The sequence below is a fragment of the Equus caballus genome, chromosome 1 (assembly GCF_041296265.1).
Source record: "Equus caballus isolate H_3958 breed thoroughbred chromosome 1, TB-T2T, whole genome shotgun sequence".
NCBI classification, from domain to species: Eukaryota; Metazoa; Chordata; class Mammalia; order Perissodactyla; family Equidae; genus Equus; species Equus caballus.
In genome coordinates, this window is record NC_091684.1 from 116254696 (window position 1) to 116268364 (window position 13669).

The following is a 13669-nucleotide window of genomic DNA, read 5'->3' on the forward strand; positions in this document are numbered from 1 at the left end:
CCTGCGCCACCTGATGGGACAGGGAAGCACAGGCCCCAGGAACATGGGACAGGTGCTTTGCTCTTACCTAGGGAGACCTGATGGGCTATGTCGGTGAAGACATCACAATCATCAGTCGCAATTTTAGTTTTCTGAAATTCATGTGGCTTCAAAGTTCTACCAGGTTGGTGCTTGTAGGTGTCTCTTCCCATCAGGGAGATAGGGGCTGCAAGAGGGCTGAGCAGGGCAGCCACATGGCTCTCTTCTGCCTTTTCCAGGCAAGAGGATAAAACAGCTGACATCTGTTTGGGGCGTGGGAATCCCACTACACTGGAAGCCTCCGATAAAGTAAACCAAAACATTTCATTAAAATTCATTTCCGTTTCTCACATCTTACTGAAAACAGAAAAATATTTCAACCTTGGCATAGCCACTGAATTATTCATTGAAAATTAAAAACAAAAAACAAAACTTGGATGCAAAACAGACTGGATCCCCCTGGCCTTTGCTCCCTGCCATCCCCTTCGTCTGAAATGAGGTTGGGGTCCTGATTTCTCTCTGTGGCCAGTGCCAAGGGGAGCATATTCTCTCATCCTCTCCTGAGAGCAACGCAGAAGCACCAGGCATGGCTCTCAGGCACCGAGGACCACATGTTGTCAAGAAACCTGCACCTGCAGAACTTGGGGTGGAGGGTGGTATGGGGCACCCAGGCTGGGGCACACAAGGGAGGGGCAGGCACTAGCCCAGAGAGAGAGGCTCTCATGGCTCCCGAAGCAGGGGCTGGACCAGGAGGAAAGTCTGAGACCTGCCCATAGTTCCGTTGCCAGATCACAGCAGTCCTCCAGCGCTGGCTCTGCCCTCCGTTCACCTGGAGGCCAATGCTGACAGAGAGCGCCAGAGACCCGGGGCGCTCACTCCTGCACACACTCAGCAGTGTAGGGCATGGGGCTCTTAGGGACCAATAACTATCCTCTGGTTGCCTTCTCTTGGGTTATCCATCTGGGACTTCTCTTCCATTTCAAGGCTGCCTTTGATGCTCATTTTAACCAGAGGGCACTTGCTTACCAGCATGGGGAGGAGACACTTGCCTGCGTTTCCCCAGTGGGCCTTTGGGATGGCTGCCATCTCCAGGCCTGGCTGCTCCACCAGCTTTTGGCCCTTCCTTGGGTCTTCTTCAGTGCCCCTTAGAACCTCATCTTCCATTGTGCCCTCTGGTAAGCAGGGGACCTCTTTCATAAGCCCTGACTCTATGGGGGCCATATTTTCTGAACCCCAAATCTAAACATGTATGTATGAGAATTCTTAGGGTGTTCAGGGATGTGAATCTTTGAGATCGGGGCTGACCTGGGAAGCTGGGCATAGGGTGGTCACCCCTCTGCTTGGATGACCTGGGAGCTCTCCATTGATGGGACTCCCTTTTTGGATATGGTCAGACTAGTTGCATGCCTTTTCATTTCACTTGTTTCCTATATTTCTCCCGAGTGAAATTCACTTATTTCTGCTACCAGAAAGTATTTTGTAAATAACCACGGAGACTTCTTGCACTGGTGGCCTGGATATCTTGGAAGTGCCGGGTTAACTGGATGGTGCAGAGATGAAAAGCCACGTCCATGCATTCTAAAGAGGAGGAGCTCTAAGAACCCACCTCTTGCTGTGTTTCTGGCAACTGACGCCCCCCCCCCCCAACACACACACGCAAGAAACGGTTTGTCTAATTATTCCATGTGACTGTCAAAATTAATCAGATTATCCAGGAGATACTCAACTCTATTTCATTTCGTTGCACAAATAGAGCCTAAGGCGTGGTGAGGGTTTCTGGCTTCCTTAAAATACTTACTCACTGGCTGTAAACATGTTTGTGGGAGGAGGATTCTTAAAGTGAACTCGTGGTCCTTGAATCCTGTGATCAATGCCAGGTGTGTTGACGGTGGGGCCTGGAGGGTTTCCGGGGAGAGATGGGGGCAGCAGAGGAGAGCAGATGGGCAGATCAGGGGGGAGTGGTGTGGTGCTGGAACGGGGGAAGCCGAGGTGAGATGGAGCCAAGGGCTGGGACCAGCTGAGGGGGCCCAGTCGGGATGGTTGGAGCAAGGCTTGGCTCAAACCTGATGGTGAGCTGGAGCCAGAGTAGGTGTATGCATTTGCTTGGGCTGCCATAATAAAGTACCACAGTTTGGCGGGCTTAAACAACAGACAGTCATTATCTCACAGTTCTGGAGGCTAGAAGTCTGAGATCAAGGTGTTGGCAGGGTTGGTTCCTTCTGAGGGCTGTGAAGGAGAATTTGTTCTAGGCCTCTCCCCTAGCTCCTGGTAGTCTGCTGACAATCTTTGGTGTTCCTTGTCCAGTAGACACATCACCCTGATCTCTGCCTTCATGTTCACATGGCGTTCTACCTGCGTGTGAGTCTGCGTCCACATTTCCCCTTTTTGTAAGGATACCAGTCTTGTGTTGGATTAGGGGCCCACCCTACTCTAGTATGACCTCCTCTTAACTAATTACATCTGCAGTGACTCTTTCCAAATAAAGTCACATTCACGGGTTCTGGGGTTAGGACTTCAACATGTGAGTCTGGGGATGCAGTCTGGATGAAGCCTGGACAGTCAAGCACAGATGGGTCCTAGGGTGGGGTCCCAGGCAGCAATGAAGAACCTGGGGTGGGGGCGAGTTTCTCAGGGGCTGAAGTATCAAAGAAACAAGAGGGAATGGTTGAGGCACGCCTGAAGACAGGGCCCATCCTGGGTGAGTTAGCCTCAGTCCTGGGGGTGGCTTCATACTCCCAGCCTCCCTGACAGATGGCACACTTCAGAGGTGGAGAGCTCAAGTACCCAGCATCGGCCACCTCACGGTTGCCCCTGATTGGGAATCCACTGCCTGTCCACAGTCCTGGTTAAGGGCTTTCTCTCAGGTTCCTCTTAAACCAGGGAGTTCTGCCCACTCCCTGGGAACTTAGCAGCCTTGAAAAATGAGCTTTGTCTAGACTGTTAGTGAATTTGGCAGAAACTATTAGTCGTCCCCCAATATCCATTCTCCTTTTCTTCCATAGAAATAAAGAGCCTGATTTTTAGCCAGGCATATGAGTCCCTGGAATAAAAATGACATTTTTCATCCTCCCTTGCAGCTATGTGGCCATGTGACTATGTTCTGACCAATGGGAAATAACCAGAAGCTCCTGGGAAATTTCTGCTTCAGGGAACCTTCCTTTTCTCCTTTTTCCCTTCTCCATCCTCTCCTCCCTCCTGTTCCCAGAGCTCTCTATTATTGAGCATTTAATATGAACCAGACACCCTTAGAAGCATTTTGCATATATCGGCTCCTTTGTTTCTCACAACCCTATGAAGTAAGTGTTGTTATTATCTCTGTTTCACAGATGAGGGAACTAAGGCACACATGGCATATGCCCTTATTGCTCTATTTTTCTTTGTTCTTTCCTCCATCTGATGGATACAAAAATCCAAACTGCCCCAAGAGATCAACTATTTAGGGAGTGATGACTTATACTTAGGATTTAGTTCAGTGGTTCTTCAAATTACGAGCTGCAATGCAGCTTTACTGGCTGCCTCTCTTGATCAAGGGCCAGACTCTTGAGCTGCAAGAAGTGCAAGGATCCTGGGTCCCTGTAGCATAGACTGTTCACCAAAGCAATTTGCTCTTTTTCTTGGGCACACACTGGACTACATTCCTTAACCTCCTTTGCAGCCTAGAATAATTTCCAGCCAATGGAATTTGAATGGAATTCTAGATGTGGCCCATTAGAATCTTCCCTCCTTCCTCTGTGCTCTCTCTCCGTCATCTGGCTACATGCAGAGGATTCTGAGACTTTAGGAAATGGCAGAACCACAAGGTGGAAAGAGTCAGTGTCCTCAATTCATTAAATGCATTTCTTAAATTTCTAATTCCCACTCCCTGGGAACTTAACAGCCTTGAAAAATGAGCTTTGTCTAGACTGTTTCTTAAATAGGTTTCTTAAATAGGTTTATTTAACAAATAAAATAAACCTTACTAGGGCCTAAAACAGGCTGGACCCACATGTAGGAAAGATATCTGATGATGAAGGACACTTACATTGGGTTGTTCAATAACCAGGGGAAACAACTTCTTTGTGTTAAGACATGACTCTTTGGGGGCTTGCTTGTCACTGCAGCTAGCACTAACTAAGATAGTCCTCAAGACCATTGTGGAACAGATTGGCCATACCATACCTTCAGCATCTAGTACAGCAGCCTTTCCACTTGTGATCTTCCTGGTACACAATTCAAAAACTTGATCTCTGCAGCTTCTTAGAATTCCACTTGGCACAATTGGAGTAACAAAAAACTAACCTCAGAATAACTCTTTCACCTGGTCTCCCACATTCCACGTGGGTGAAATGTGGTCTTGCTAAGGGTGGTATGACTGCGACACTTGGTATGAACCACGGGCTTGCTCACATCCAGGATTTACAAATCACACCCTTCCTTTAGCTTCTGAGGACTGTGGAAAGGACCTAGGAGCTAGCAGTTTGGACTGAGCTCTTAAGTGGTGTTACGACCCCCCATTAGCACCTCATGCCACAGAGACAACTGTTAACCGTCTCCCATCTTCTGGACAGCTGCTATGATTAGACCTCAACTCTTGAGAAATCTTGCCTGCCTCCTAAGTGGAAACAAATGCTCACAGCTCTAGAAATCTCCCAGGAGCCAAACATCACAGGAGCCTGGAAGGTCTAAGGGCATCTCTTCTTCCTCTAAATCGGCCAATAGTGGAGTGGTGGAAAGAAAAGAAGCTACAAATCAGACAGACCCGAGTTTGAATCTCAACTCTGCCAACCTACTCAGTATGTCAGTTTTTCCCAGGTGTTTCACTCTGTGACACTCGGTTTCCTCACTTGCAAAATGGGGCATATTCCTATCTTACCAGGGCTAGACATATTGAATGTAAACCCTCTGTAAATGTAGTTATTTTTGGCAGTGATGGATGCGCTCTTGCCTCATGGAGCTCTGTCTATCTTGATGCTGGTCAGTCTTCATTTTCCTTCACTTTCCTTCCCTCTCTGGAACCAGGGGTCTCAGTTAGAATCCCAGCCCCTGTTACTTAAGGAGATATGAAACTTGTCCAAATAATTTAACTTCTTTACAGTTTCCCCCTCTTTAGCATGGAGATAATAACAGTACCAACCACATACCATTGTTGTGAGGATTAATTGAGTTAAAGTATGTGATTCGTTTGAGCAGAGTTGAGCACATGGAAGTATCTATTTAATGATTATTATCATAGGAAGGGATTATTTGCTGGCTCACCTTGTCTCCCTTTCTGAACTGAAAGCTCCTTGGGGCTTGAACCTTGTCCCTTTACCAGTCACAAACGCCCATTTGCTGGTGAACCTAGTCCTTGAGATGCTGAGTCCCTGCCCATGGACTCGCTGGCTGGCCCGCTCCTGCTGGGAAATGGCAGGGTGTGACCAGTTTCTAGGCTAGACACCCTTTGGCCATATGCTCAGCCTCTAAGCCTCAGATCTCATCTCTTACATGGATGGAGGCCTGTAGCTGTGCCTGTAGCACTGGTCCAGTCTGTTACCAGAAATAAATCCTCCTGAGAGAGTCTAGAGGATGGGGCAGGATCCATTTTGAAGTGTTCTTATTGACCCTTCTTATTGCAGTGAGAGTGTATAACACAAGTCTCTGGCTCTTCTGTCTAAAGTCAATCTCCCGGAAAAGGATTCAGAGAGGAAACCATCCTGCCTGGGGTTCAGATAACGCCATTGTCAGAGTCCCAGGTAAACTCGATGACATGTGACCAGATGACATAAGGCACTCATCTCCATGCCCAGAGTGTGGCTGGTGCTCTGTGAATCTTAGCTGTCCTTCCTGCCCCCAGCCCCTACCCCCATCTGGAGCCTGCCTTCACCCAGCTGACTCTCAGAAAAGACCACACTGGGTCTGGCTCTGAGCTGTCACAGACAGGTGTTCCTCTGGGTCTACCAGAGTGATAGGATGTCAACCACTGGCCGCCCCAGGGAGCGTGTGAGCAGGACCAGTCTTGGCCTGCCTGTTGAACCAGGAGGCTCAGGAGGGGAGAGGAGCTCCTTCTGTTGCCCTGCTCGGGGTTTCCTCTGTGCGCTGGCAAGGCCATCACACGGGGATCTGCATTCACATTTGCATCTACCACCATATATTTTCCCAGCATACACAGCATCAGGAGCTGGAATTTCCCTCCTCCTTCCCTCGTGTGAGGACCCCCCAGCCGGTCCTGCAGTAGGAGCCTGAACATTTTGGTGGCACTTTCCCGTTGTGTACATTCTGCTCTGAAAGAAGGAAACACGGCCAGTTCCACGTTGTTTTCTCAGTGTGACGACGAAACGTTCGTACTCACCGTCTGGGATAAGCACCTGGAGCTACAACTCCTCAGGTTTTGAGAACTACTTGATAACTAATTATAAGTCAAAAAACCGATTTAACTGATAGCTAACCAGCCATCAAATGTCGCCAAGGAGACCTGATTCATCCTTTTCAAATGCACCAGGAGAGCAAAGGAACAAGGAGTTAGAAAAAAAGCTAGAAATAGCAATGACACATATCATGGAATACAAACGTGACCAGCTGATTACAAATGTCGTAGTCCTCCTTCGACAGGCACACACCCCGCACTTTCATGAACCCCGGGAGCTGAATAGCAGCTTGTCTAACTGAGGTGCTGGGGATTCTGTCAAAGCCCGCCTTAATGAAAAAGGCAGGGCCACCTACCATGAACTTTTCTCTATGACTTCATTCTTCAGCAGTGCTCGAGTGTAAATAAACTTGTTTACCAAGATCAGAATGGTGATGTTAATGAAGTCTTATTGGTGTCACCACAATGACAAGTAATTGGTGCACAGCTGAACTCAGGAGAGTGGAGGAAATAACTAGAGAAATTGTATTTCTGTTCTGAAGTTGCCATACAGATGTCTTAGGCCAAAGTTAGTAGGGTCAATAGTCTCCTTTTCTTTTGATTGTGTGTCCATCGTACAGAAAAAACCTTGTTACTGTGCCTAATGTGGTAAACAAAATTATACTGTATGCGATGAGAAGAAAAGTGAAACAAGAAGCATTGATGAATGTACCAACGGGTGTAACCTTGGTGGCCAGTATGTGGTTTTTATGAAATGAATGCATGAATACGAGGTCCCTAATTATCGCTTTCAGTTGACAAAGTAGGGTGAATGTAGAGAATGTTACAGTACAACTCTGGCTGTGTCTCAAAGCAGCTTTAGAACTAAATATAGAAATTTTTGTGTACATGGCATTACATAAAATATCATTTTTAAAAAGCAGGGCAATTTTTTAAATACTTTAACTGAGTAGATCTGGGGGATGACTAATTTTGTTTTTGTTGTTCTTCTAGCAGGGATACAAATCTGGCCCACTGCCTGCTTTTGTAAATAAAGTTTTATCAGGAAAAAGCTGCATTCAGTTGTTTATGTATTGTCTGTGGCTGCTATCATGAGTCAACAGCTGCGGAGAATACCTAATGACAGAGACCATACAGCCCACAAAGCTCAAAATATTTGCAATTTGGCCCTTTGTGGAAATTGGTCACTGATTCCTATTCTATTGAAAACAGCTATTTCGGGGAAGGTCCACAGGCTGATGGCGAGGCGCAGGCCAGATGGGGCGGGGAAAGAGAAATCACATAACCCAGAGAACCAGAAGGAAGCAACAGAAATAGAGTACATGCAGGGGAAATTGGGGCCTTCCATTAGGAGGTGGGTTCCCACATGAACAGAGAGAGGAGAGGGTTCCGTGGGCTGTGATTCTATTCTTTAATAAGCAGCCTCTGCAGAGAATAAATCTAAATGGAACTGCTCGGGTACAAAGAGAAATTACCGTGTAGGGTTTTATAGAGGCATTAAACATTTTATCAACACATGAGATCTCTGACTCACAAATAAATCACGTCAAATCAGAACCACAGTAGAGAGAAACATCTCCTTGGAAGCTCAAACATGGGAAGGCAGGATTCTGACTTTCTCTTGCCGATGGGCTGGGTTATCGAAAACACTTGGGTTTTCTCTCACTTAAGGCTTTAGGATGGCCATCAGGTACATTCAGACTGTCGCTGCAAGTGCAGAGAAGAGAAGCACAGAGCATTTTTCTCATGCCAGATGGACCTATTGCCCAATAGGGCTCATTATTGTAGGCCAGTGCCTACCTGTAGAGATTTTGCGTTTGCATTCAGTAGCCCAGCGGGTCGTAAAGCAGATGCCGGCCTTGGTTTTACTGGAGATGGGGATCTCTGACTCCCAAAGGGGCAGGTGTGGGATTGCTCTGGGTAGACACTAAATAAAGTGACTATTGATACAGTAAGAACCTGCCATCCTGGATAGCCTAACGTCTGGGCTTTCTTGGATAGAAGGTGACTTCTCGGTTAAACAATCCTAGTAAAACTTTTACTGCCACTCTCCTTTCCTGCTCTCTTGGTGAGACGGGAGCCTATACACACAGTCTGGCAGTGACAGAACCACCTGCTCAGCAACAACAACACAACAGAGACAGGAGCTACCCCTTGTCTAGGCGCTGCCCTGGGAGCTTTCACAGACTACCTCCTTCAATGACACAACCACCCTGTGAGGAGCTACTCTTATCATCCCCACCTTACAGATGAGGAAACTGAGGCACAGAGAGGTTATGTAACTTGCCCATGATCACACAGCTAAAAAGAGCAGGAGCCGGGCAGCCTGGCTCCAGGGTCCATGCTTTAAAAAATGTTTCAAATGGACCTCAGGTACATAGAATTGGATTAATTACAATCTGTGTGTGACACACTCTCTCTTGCATGGACCCCTCTTTTACTTAATTAATGATACATCCAGAATAATGCTTGACAGACTATCTGGACACCCTGTGGCCCAGTCAAGTTGAAACATAATTAACCATCAACCCCCAGCCCCAAGTACCAGTTTTCTCCCAGTTGGGGGCCATATTCTCCCAGTTGAGGATACCTGGTCCAAGTGGCCTGGGCAGGGTACAGACAGCATCTGGTATGTGTGTACACCAGGTCCACACCATCCTGCTCTTCTCTCTGTCCCAGCTCTCTGAGTTGAACAAACGTGGTGCTGGATTGTGAACCCACAGGAACAGAGAGAGGAGCACACCGACCACACCATTTCATTCTTCTAGGCTAAGGCATCCTAAGGGAGGAGAGACTTCATGGGAGAGGGCAGGACAGATTCGGAGCAAATGATTAACTTTGATAATCCATCGCAGCAGAAATGAAGCTCTGGTTTTCATTATTTTCTGGGATCCCTACACAGTTTCGATTTCCCCAGAAGGAGCCTCGCACAAAGCAATGAGGCCCTGCCTTGGTATTTCACTGCTGATGAAATCAGACCTAGAGAGGATGTGAACAGCCTCTCTGTGCCTGAGTCCCACCGCAATCTCGCACCAATGTCAAGCTAACTTCTCATGTTCCCGAGTTGAAAAGCAGTTGAACAGATGGTGGCTGACACCTTTCTCAGGAATCCTGGAAACTCACCAGTCTACCCACTGAGGTACGAAAAAAAAGGATCCAAAAATGTGGTATCGAGAGAAAAATGACTGGAATGGGGTGAGCCCAAGAGAAGACCATTCCGCTTGGCATGATGGAGGAGCACTCGCCACCACAAGCCAGGAGTGTAGGAGCAGGGCGGGCCACCTGCTCTCTCTCAGGTAGGACATGCTGCTGCCTCCTGAGCAGGTCTGTTCACTGGGACACGCCTTCCCCCAGAGATTCCAAAGATGAGTTAGACGAAAGCCTTCCAAATTTTTATGCTTGCCTTAAAAATAATGAAATTTCTTCCAGGTTCTAAGTGGAAGCTTAAGTTGTGAAAACAAGATCATAGAAAATGTGAAAGAAGAAAAGGAAAAGCAGGGCAATATGGCAAACCGGCTTTTTCCTTGAGAGAGCACAACACACGACAAACCTATACGCAGACTTTAGCACTGAAAAGCAAGCAAAGACATTTTTCTCTGTTGTTTCCTTGGTAGGGTAAGAAAAAAAATCTGAGCAAAGAAGGTCTTTTGGAGGGTGAGGAAGATAGTAGCTTTGACCATGAAGAAATACCTTGGTAAGGTGTATATACCAGCATTTTTGCCAAAGGATTTCAGATTTTTTAAATAAATGGGGTAGTGATTGTTGGATATAATCCAAGACAATATGTGAAATTCGTTCTCCCTTTATTCACCTTGAGACATAATATTTACATTACATTTGTCCTGGTAGCACACTCATCTTTCAGCCTCAGTGACAATTTTGTAGTTGACCATTTAAAACTCCCTAGAAATTAAACCACTCTAGCAAAGTTGCTCTGATTTTTCAGTTCCTACAAATGCAAGACATTATAGAAACCATTACAGGAAGAGGAGAGGATCCCAGAATAGGGAACATAGAATTGTTTTAGGGCTGGAATCTTAAGGAGCATCAACCAAATCACTCCGTTCATGTTACAGATGTGGACATTGCATCCAGACAAGTCGAACAATTTACGAAAGGTCGCCAGCTAGTTGGCAACAGGCAGCAGGGAGAACCCAGAATCCTGCCTAGGAGCAGGTGTGCTCACAGCCCTAATAGAAAACGAGAAAACTATCCACAGGTTCACAGAAAAGGCCACTAAATGGGAACCTAGCACCACAGATTGGCATTTTAGAAGCTTTAAGATGGGAGATTTACTTAGCACCGTGAGAAAGTGAAAAGGCTTGACAATGGCTGCGTGGGAGATTAGCTTCACAGTTGCCTAGGAAAGCACTGTCCAGTGGAGACAGGGAAAGGATATGAGGAAGTTCCCATGGCCAAAACCCTCCCAAAAGATACATTCAAATCCCACACACCTGCTTTCAGATGCCTGAAGATAGGAATAAATGTTTCATTTCATTTCACATCTAAAAAGGGACTTTCTATGCTGTTGGAAGTGACATGGTTATCCCCAGTAAAGTCAAATTGTAGCCCTGCAGACACAGTGGAAAGCAAGGGTGAGTGTGCTGGCCAAGATGTCCTGCAGCAAAGGAAAGAGCTGGAGTTGGGATGACCGGACATCCCTGAAAACAGGTCTGTTTACTGGAGTGGGCTGTGAGAGAATCAAAGGACCCCAGGGTTGGCAGAACCCAAATTCAAAAAGGGATACACAAGATGACCTTTTGGGCTGTAGAAATGAAATATTAGACTGTTTGCTTTTATTTTTATGTAAAAAATAGGGAATAAATTAACTTTTATGAATATCTAATATGTGGACAACACTACTGCTCTCTTTAGGTCAAACATTCCCCGTGGCTACAGTACCAGGAATCCTGGGGGACGACAGAGAAGCATCATCCTAATACATTGCAGTCTGAGTAGCACATTAAGTGGCTTCATACATGGTAGTACTGAGCTTTAAGTAAACTGGCTCTAACAAAATGGACAAGTGGAACTTCTGGGTGTGTTAATGATGAGCCATTTGGACTAACACTCCTACTTTCCTTTTCACATATAAAAATGCTAGATAAAATAGATTTTAAAAAATCTTCTTAAAATATCATGGAATTGGCAACATAGTTAGGAATTATAAAGTAATTGAGAATTGAAGGAAAAATAAGAACCCTGAAAATCCTTGTTTTTGGGGAGTTTGCTGATCTCTGGACATATAAGCATTAGATTTTACAGCCACTTGGGGCAAGAGGGAGAGAAATCAAACCATAATAAACCCTCTCCCAAATAAACTAGGACCCTAAAAGGATATTGTCTCAAGTTACGGGTGATCTGAAAGTTGAACCAACACTTGCCTGGATTTGCAACCCAAAGTAACACCATTTGGGAGGGCCAAACACCTGTTAGCTGTGAATTTCATTTGAAAGAATCTCAGACTATAGTGCTTTGAGGTACTCAGCAGGAACAAATGCAAATCCTCTTGCAGGAAATGCTCCTTCCTTCTAGATTTCCAGTTATTCCTAAAAATAATTTTTAATGACAAAAAGCAGCTTTCAACTAAAAATAATCAAGCACACAGGAAAATAGGCACTATGAATGAGACTAGTCAGAAACAACATAAAATAGAAACATTCAAAGATGGCATATATTGGAAATGTCAAACACAGATTATAAAACAAGTATGCTTACCATGTTTAAAGATTAAAAACAATCTAATACATATACACAGGGAAGAGGAAACCATAAAAAGTGACATAGATGCTTTGAAAAAGAACCAAATAAGATTTCTACAAATAAGAAGTTCAAGAATTGAGATGAAGAAATCAGTGAGTGCATATAAAAACAGACTAGATATAGCTAAAGAAAAAATTTAACGAAATGGAAGAAATGTTAGAGGACATTTTTCAGAATACAGTACAAAGAGACAAAAAGATGGGACATACAGAATAAAGGTTATAAGATATGGAAGAAAAACTGAGAAGATGTAACATCCATTTCAGCAGAGTCCCTGAAGGAAAGAACAGAGAAAATGATACAGAGGAAGTATTTGAAGAGAATTTGCTGAAGTATTTGCTGAGAATTCAATAATGAATTATTCCATAATGAATTCAAAAATGAATTTCAAGAAGCATAAATAAAAAGAAATACAAACCTAGATATCTCAAAGAATAACAGCAACACATGAAGAACAAACAGAAAGTTATAAAAGGAACTAGCATAGAAAGATACACTGCCTTCAAAGGAGTGACAGAATTACAGCTGACTTATCAAATGTAACAATGGAAGTCACAAGACAGTTGAATGGCGTCTTCAACAGGGTGAACAAAAATGGTTGCCAATGTAGGAGTCTACACTCAGAAACAATATCTTTCAACGGCAAAATAAATATACTTTCAGAAACAAGCAAACAAACAAACACTGTGACTTTATCACCAGCAGACTACCTTTAAAAGAAATTCTAAAGGCAAAAAGAAATTGATCCCAGAAAGAAGATAAAGAAAGAATGAAAAGTCAAGAAAGTAGAAAATACATGGCTAGTTCTAAACAAATATTGACTGTATAAAATAGTAATAGTGTTTTGTGAGGTTAAAAAAGAAACAGATTTGGGGAAATTGTAGTGGTGGCAGCTCTTTACTTGCTCAGAATCTCTACATAATAACAGACAACATTTATAGTAAAACTGGCGATCCCTCCAAACCCTAAAATACAGGTGGGTGTGGGAGCCACCAATAATTCTGAGATATTCATGATATTGGAGTCTGTGTGGGAAGAAGGAAAAAGAAGCAACAGAGTGGCATTTGATATGCCTGAGAATGGCAGAACCCCAACGGGAATTTACTGGAAAACATGGAAGCCAATGAGCCAAGCAGCTGAAACTGGGAGTGGGTATGTAATGGGTGAGAGCACGGGTCACAAACTCTCAAAACCAGCACTCTAGGGCTTCCTTCTAGGACAGGGCCCCACACTGAGGGGAAAGTACTGGGAGTAGAATTCAAAATGAGCCAGGAAAGGACAATATAGATGAAGACAAGAGAAGGTCCAGACCAAAATCAGAGAGGGGACCAGAGAGAGGAAATCTCAGAACGTAAGCCATCCGATGTTTGACACCACACAAAAACAACAGAGGGGGAGCTTTGTCATAGATAAATCCTTATGTCCTACGTCTTGGCTGGCCTGCTATAACAAAACGCCAACAACTCGGGAGCCTGTAAAGAACAGACATTTATTTCTCACAGTTCTGGAGGCTGGAAGTCTGAGACCAGGGTGCCTGCAGGGTTGGGTTCTGGCGAAGTCCCTCCT